This window comes from Neopelma chrysocephalum, unplaced genomic scaffold (assembly GCF_003984885.1).
Source record: "Neopelma chrysocephalum unplaced genomic scaffold, ASM398488v2 Primary Assembly neopelma1_143, whole genome shotgun sequence".
In the NCBI taxonomy this organism is placed as follows: Eukaryota; Metazoa; Chordata; class Aves; order Passeriformes; family Pipridae; genus Neopelma; species Neopelma chrysocephalum.
In genome coordinates, this window is record NW_020897805.1 from 118,075 (window position 1) to 124,594 (window position 6,520).

The following is a 6,520-nucleotide window of genomic DNA, read 5'->3' on the forward strand; positions in this document are numbered from 1 at the left end:
CTTATGCATAAAACATGAACTGTACTGGAGCTCAAGACGTTTGGATGCTCATTCCCAATTTTCCACTAATCAGCTGAGCAACCTCAGTCATGTCTTCTTCTTTCTTCACAAGAAGGACTAATCCCCATCACACTGAGTCTTATGCAACAAACCCCTGCTGCAGCCTGTGATACTGCTGCACCCATTAAAGGAAAAATTGGACCTATCCCAGATGGCCAGAGGCTTGGCAAAGCAGTTGGTTTTGAACCATCCCACAGCCTATTTGATTCTACATTTTTGCAGATGAAGAAAAAAGTAAATTTCAGACCAAAAAAGCCTTTAAAAATTTCACAACATGTAATAAAAAGGTTTGCAACTGGTTTATTTGCTTAGTGATGAAACAACAGAGGATATAGCCACTGGAAGCCTTTCAGCTAGGATCTGCTTTTTGATATCAGAGGAGATATGATAGCTGTTCAGATCTAGTAGAAGTCCCCATGGACACTGTTTGAACATCAAACATCTGTAATTTTCCCTCAGACAGGACATCCTGTCAATCACTGCAGGGACATGGTCACACTAAAAAAAAGTGCCAGATTTTCTGTTTGTCTGCAAGCACCAGAGAGTTTCTGAATCTTTGGCTGACCACAGAAACCCGAGAACAGTAAACTTTAGATAAGACTGATGCCAGGCAAAGGTCTGGTGGATGCACAACCCATACTCACTGCCATGTGAGGAGCAAGGGGTTACTTAAGTGAAATGTCCTGACCAGGCACTGCCAGCACACAAACACCCCCTAAGGCTGACATCACCCAACCAAGATAACAGCTCAGGGACAGACCTCATCAAAGGATGGTCTCAGACTCCAGCACCTCAGATGACACTTCTCGAGACTCTCACCCTCCACTCCGTTACCTGTGAGGTCATCAGCTGAGAAATATTCCTGACTTGGCCAAAGGGATCCCACAGCAGACCTGCTCTGGCATTGGGAAGAGCCTTCAAATCAACTCTTAAGATATTCAGAGACCTGAAAAACAAAGCTTTCCTATGCCTGTAGAAGAGGGTACAAAGGTACTTAAAATAGCAACCGTGTCCCCAGAACTAATTCATAAGATTCTAGACCTTGATGATATCCCAGCAATGAGCAGAAAAATGTCACATGGGAGGTCAGGCTGCCATGTCATCATCAGAAGAGAGACTTTCACAAGCCTTCATTACGTGTAAGGCCATGGACAAGGGCACTGCTTTCCTCAACAGCAGGGGACTCTAAACTGTCAGAAACACAGGCTCTGGAGCCTCAGGGTTGCTTCAGGTTCCCAGTATTAGAGCCAAAATCTCCCCTTTACTACCCAGAACATACCTAATTACAGGAAAGGGAGAGACGTAAGAGAGAAGTAAAAAAGATAAGTCTCTGTTCAACAAAGCATGCTTTCCTCCCCAAGAGCAGACCATGCACTACTTTGCTCCCTGTCCTCTACACAGTACCAATTGTAATAAGCGGTTTCCCTCTGCTTCCTCTTTACTCTAGCAGCTGCTTTACCAGCCTTAAACAATGGCCTAAACCACAAGCAGAATTTCTGAGACTTAATCTCTAAACCTGCACTACAGTTTTGCTGCAGCCCATCATTCCCCTAGCACACATCATCAACACCCTACATACTCACATCCCCCAAACAACCTTCCAGAAGTTCTTGTCCCAGCAGGCTCCTTTTATAGGAAAGTCCCACTGCTCAGCTGCCCTCTACTCCCCACAAAGCTCCCCACCTGGAAGGGGGAGCAGGTACAACTTTCCTCAGCAGAGAAGTTATGATCTTGTGCTAATTTCACTACAAAATCTCCAAAATGCATAGGCTGAGACCCTAACTATGCCTGAAAGAAATTTATTCATATATTTGACTGAGCATAAGAGAATGATCCACCATCTTAGCCTTGCATAGAGGTCACCCAGACCAAGGTTTATATATACAAGTGATTTTGGAAATCCTGCCAAAGATACTGTGAAGAACACGCTTTTCAGAGATCAGGGGCTCTGGTTTTTTTTCCTGGAAATCAGAGATTTAATGACCAGGGTTTTTTTCCTTAGATTATTTTGAGTTCTGCCCTTGGAAACTTCCTAGTAATTGCTAGTTCTTTGGGAATTCTAGCTTTTGTTCTGTCAAGATAACCCAGCAAAGTGGGAGGGAGAGCAACTCCAAATTAGCATTTAGCTGATGGTACAAACAACATATTTGAGGTCACCTTCTCCCTGTTATTATAGGGCTTAGCACATTTTGAATGTGTATGCTTTTACTCAGCTCAGATGAAGACTCAACAGTATCTGCTGGTGGTCCAAACCAAAAGAGTCACTCAGCTTTCAATGAGAGGTACCACGTCTAAGACACGCTGGGGCTGAGGTCACAAGAGGACATGGCAGTGGACGCTGCCATGTGTCCTTATTTGTTGGGACATCGAGGGTAGAAATGTCAGAAGACTGAGTGATTTTACTGGAGGACCTACAGTCTTCCTTGTGACACATAGATCACTTGCTCCTTTGGTGTTCTGGTGGGCATGATAGGATACTGCTGAATTCTCCTCTACTACATCATTAATGTAGTTGATTTGGGAGAGAAGGTGGAGACACCCCCAGTTGTGTGGAAATACTGACAGAGTCCTGATATCCAGGTCCTTCCTCTGAGAGGAGACTTTGCTACCAGGGTCAACTTAGCAAACAAGGTGCCTTTTGATTAGTTAGTTGTTTTCTGGCAGTAGGGCCAGAAATGATTGCAAACTGCTCTGCCTTTGGCCAGACATTTGGTAGATTGCCACATTATATATTTATTAACGGAATGAAGAAATGCAAACTGGATAAAAATAGCAAGGCTTGGATTAGAAAGTGGCTGGCAAATGACTAACAGAGGTTCACTGTTGCTCCAGGATGCCTAGTGTTGCCAGAAAGATCCTGCACAGTGTGGATGTGGGTCTGCCAAGCTGGGGCAGAGGAGACATAAGACACAAATCTGGCCTGAGGAAGCACAGTGAAAAACACCACCAGGTCAGGCTGATGGATGTCTTGGTGAAGAGAGGTAGTATGCCAATGAAATAGGCTCTGTTTGGTAGAGGCTGCACACAGATCTGCTCCTTGCAGCCCAGCAAAGCTGGAAGATGTACGCTTGGAGGTGAGGTGCACAGTGGTGTCTGCTGTTCTGCCACACAAGATGGGAAGTTCACTCTCTTAGTGGCAGTCAAGCAGTATTAGTGGTCCTCACATTACTTGTGGTCAAAACCTCCTTTTTAAAATGTCCTTTTTGAGAATTTTTAGTCAAAAGGGAGTTTTCCTTAAGAACTGATGCCTTCTACCTCCTGTGGTGTTTCCAGTGGGTGGTTAAAAATGGAAAAGGGACTGGATGGCAGGAGGGTCCAGTCTCCTCAAGTCTTTGGCTTTTGCTCCCTCTTCGGATGGGTCAAGAGTATCTCCCTGTAATGGAGGTAATCAGTTGATTTTCTGGTGCCAGTGTGGTATTAGTCGAGCTCTTTAAAAGTTGCTACCTGCAGAGCAACACTACCGTTGCTAAAAAATTGCCCTTTGGGATCCAAGACCTGGAACTGACTTCTTTTTCCTACACAGAAGAAAGCTTCTAGCAGGCTGTGGAGATGGCACACACATTGTGTCTTAAGGTGCAGTGCTGCCACTTGGAGGTCAGTCACCTCCATGCAGAACCCAGATGGCCTTCAGTCATTCCAAACATACAGAATGGTTTTGTGTACACACACTTGCCTCTGTCACTTCTTGTCACAGGTCTGATCTGGAGTCAGTGTGGCCAAAGGATTGTTCAGGTAAACTATTTCATATATAGACTTTGATGCTTCTATTAAGATAGTGCGTGAAGGCTGCCATCAAGATCAAGGGCTGCATTGTTCTGGGTGCTGTACAGTATCTATACTACATTCTGTATCTGCACGCTAGGATACACCCACTGTCTCGAAAATCTTACAGTCTAAGTAGACACTTGAAGGGGGAAGGAGACAGAGGCATGTGAAAGAGGAATAATTTATCCATGATCAAAGGCTAAGCTGGAATTACAAGAGCCGGTGTCCTGGGTGGGATCTGTTATCTCCTCTTAGCATAACCACCTACCAGTGACTGACACAGTCTGTAAATGCTCATAATAAAAAGCATCCCAGAAACAAGCCACACATAATTTCTGAGGACATTCTGTTCTTTCTCTGGTTACAATCCATGGGCGGGTAAGGGCTGTTCCAGCAGCGGCATGCAAGGCTTCAAACGTAGCAACAGCAAGTGGACCGTGGCTGTAAGAATGACTCCTGTCATATGCAATCATCTACCAGCACACCCTGTGGTGCTAATGAAAAAATCCCTTCACAAAGTGCACTGTGTGCATTATTAGATGAAGTAAGAGCTGAGGCAGCGTCGCCATCCCTCAGTCGGATGGGGAACTGCAGGGGCAATGAGTCGGAGGTTGCCAGTACCACAGTGCATTACAGATTCCTCATTGGTCACCCTGATGGCCTGAGGTCTGACTCATGTTGCCATATTTCTGAAAAATGTGGAGAGGAAGGGTTGGACTCTGTCTCCAAACAGGTACTGCGATGTAATCGGACAACACAAAGCCTGGGAGTTAGCACATCTTTCACAGTGGCAACAGGTAAGGATAAAGCTATCTAAAGTACATCATTCCAGAAAATACCACCCAATTGTGGATAAATATGAACACTAGTTTCTTCTAATATGGTGGTGGTTGGGGTTTTTGCCCCCTTCTCTCTTAGTGTGGCAATACCTGCTTTGTCCTCTAAACATAGGGCTCATTCCTACTTTGCATGTGTTAACGTAAAAGCAGTGCAAACTTTGCTGCTGATTTTCATTCTGACACCAGATACAGGTTCCCATATAAACACCAATGTTTGGGAAGAGCAGACTTTATACAGGATCCTCTTTTGCTCCTGAGGTGGTGCCATCCCAGTGTATGAGGTCTCAGCACCCAGCAACCTCTGGCCAGAAACCAGGATGTTCTTGCACTTTCTACTGTAGGGTACCCTCCTTCTCAGCTGTGATATATTGTATGGGTACCCTCAGCTCCCTCTTTCTCTCCCTAATAGCAGGCTATTCTCTGGTCTGTTTTCAGCTCAGATGTACCATGTGAGATAACGTTTTGCTGCTTGGATCTGGGCAAGTCACTATCTGTGCCTTGCCTCAGTTACCAGCCTCTAGTCAACAGCTGATACATCATAAGTGTACTGAGAGGTTGCAGTAGACCATGCCCTGGGATGCTGCAGTGATGGAGGTGAGATAAGAAAGACTTTGTAAAACATTCATACAAAGCAAACTTGACTGCTGTCAGCTATGGCAAATGAATGTAACTGGCCAGAACAAAGTTTGTCACCATGCATTGACTCCCCTCAGCAGCACCTGACCAGCATGAAGTCATCTTTCCTACCTGTGAATCAATGGTGGCACTCAGAAAAGGTTTATTATTTCTAGCCACAATTCTCTTTCCTTCACCCTCTGGATCTGATTTTTAGGACTCAGGGAAAATCTTGCTTGGTACACAGGCCATGCTCTTAGCCTGTAACCAAAATATCTGGTCCATTTAGACGGGAAAAGAAACATCTCCTTCAGAGAGTGTTGTGCTTCAATAAAGCACCTCTTTATGGTGGTCCTCATCAGTGATGAAACCTTGTTCTGGCTGGCAGTATGAAAGCCAAGGGGCTTGTCCCCAACAGGCCAACAAAAGTGATGCTTTATTATTTATCCTGGTTTCTTGGGACACTTATAAAAGAGGTCAGGGTTGGCCAACAACTGTGTGCCTGCAACATTTTTCCAACAGTCGTCAATAAAAGTGCTTCATGCTTAAGATTTTGACAGAAAGCTGGGTAGTGGCCCTGACAACAATGGCATTTACATGATAGATTTTGTGGTGCCAGTTTATCCTGACCATCTTGGAGCTTTCTTCATCTTGGCCGTCATTCAGCCTCCAAGCTCATCATCACCACCATTTATTGGGACTATCTGACTATTCTGGCAAAGGAGATGGTCCCAGTGAGTGTACGTGACACTGGGGAATGATGGAGCTGGAGCCAGATCCTGCACCCTGGGTTTTATTGGGAAATGATTCAGCTTTTCTTACAGTTCGCTGGGGGCCACCACACCCCGTGGGTTGATCTGATGCTCACCACTAAAATGCAGCCACTCCCGAAGTGAAGAGTAGGAACAAGTATTACACTGAAGGCCAAGAGAAGTTCTTGGCCAAGGACAGAGCAAAAAAGATCCAATATTTTAATGTACGAACACTGAACATCTGAGTTCTCTCAGGCAAACAGCCAGGACCCACACTCAGCAAGTCTTGGTCAACACAGAGAGGTTCTACGTGCCTGCTCGGCCTCGCTACCTCCTGTAATTTCTGGCAAGCCTTTTGACAATTGGGTGTTGATTGGAAAGCCCAGTTGTTGAGAGCCTAAGATTGTCAGCTTGCCTTTTATGAGAGAGAACAGCATGTTCCCAGCCCTGCCATTTCCAGAGGAAACAAGCCCCAAGAGTACCTTAAAG

At 45.2% G+C, this 6,520-nt stretch overlaps 1 long non-coding RNA gene across 2 annotated transcripts; it reads left to right on the top strand.

Moving 5' to 3' along the window:
* Positions 1-940: 940 nt before the first annotated feature.
* Positions 941-5,450, top strand: LOC113975788. Of its 2 annotated transcripts, XR_003536923.1 has the most exons (4): positions 941-1,050; positions 2,893-3,010; positions 4,559-4,622; positions 5,100-5,450. It is a non-coding gene; the product is annotated as an uncharacterized LOC113975788 (long non-coding RNA). The 2 variants fall into 2 exon arrangements; XR_003536924.1 differs by lacking the exon at positions 4,559-4,622.
* Positions 5,451-6,520: the final 1,070 nt, after the last annotated feature.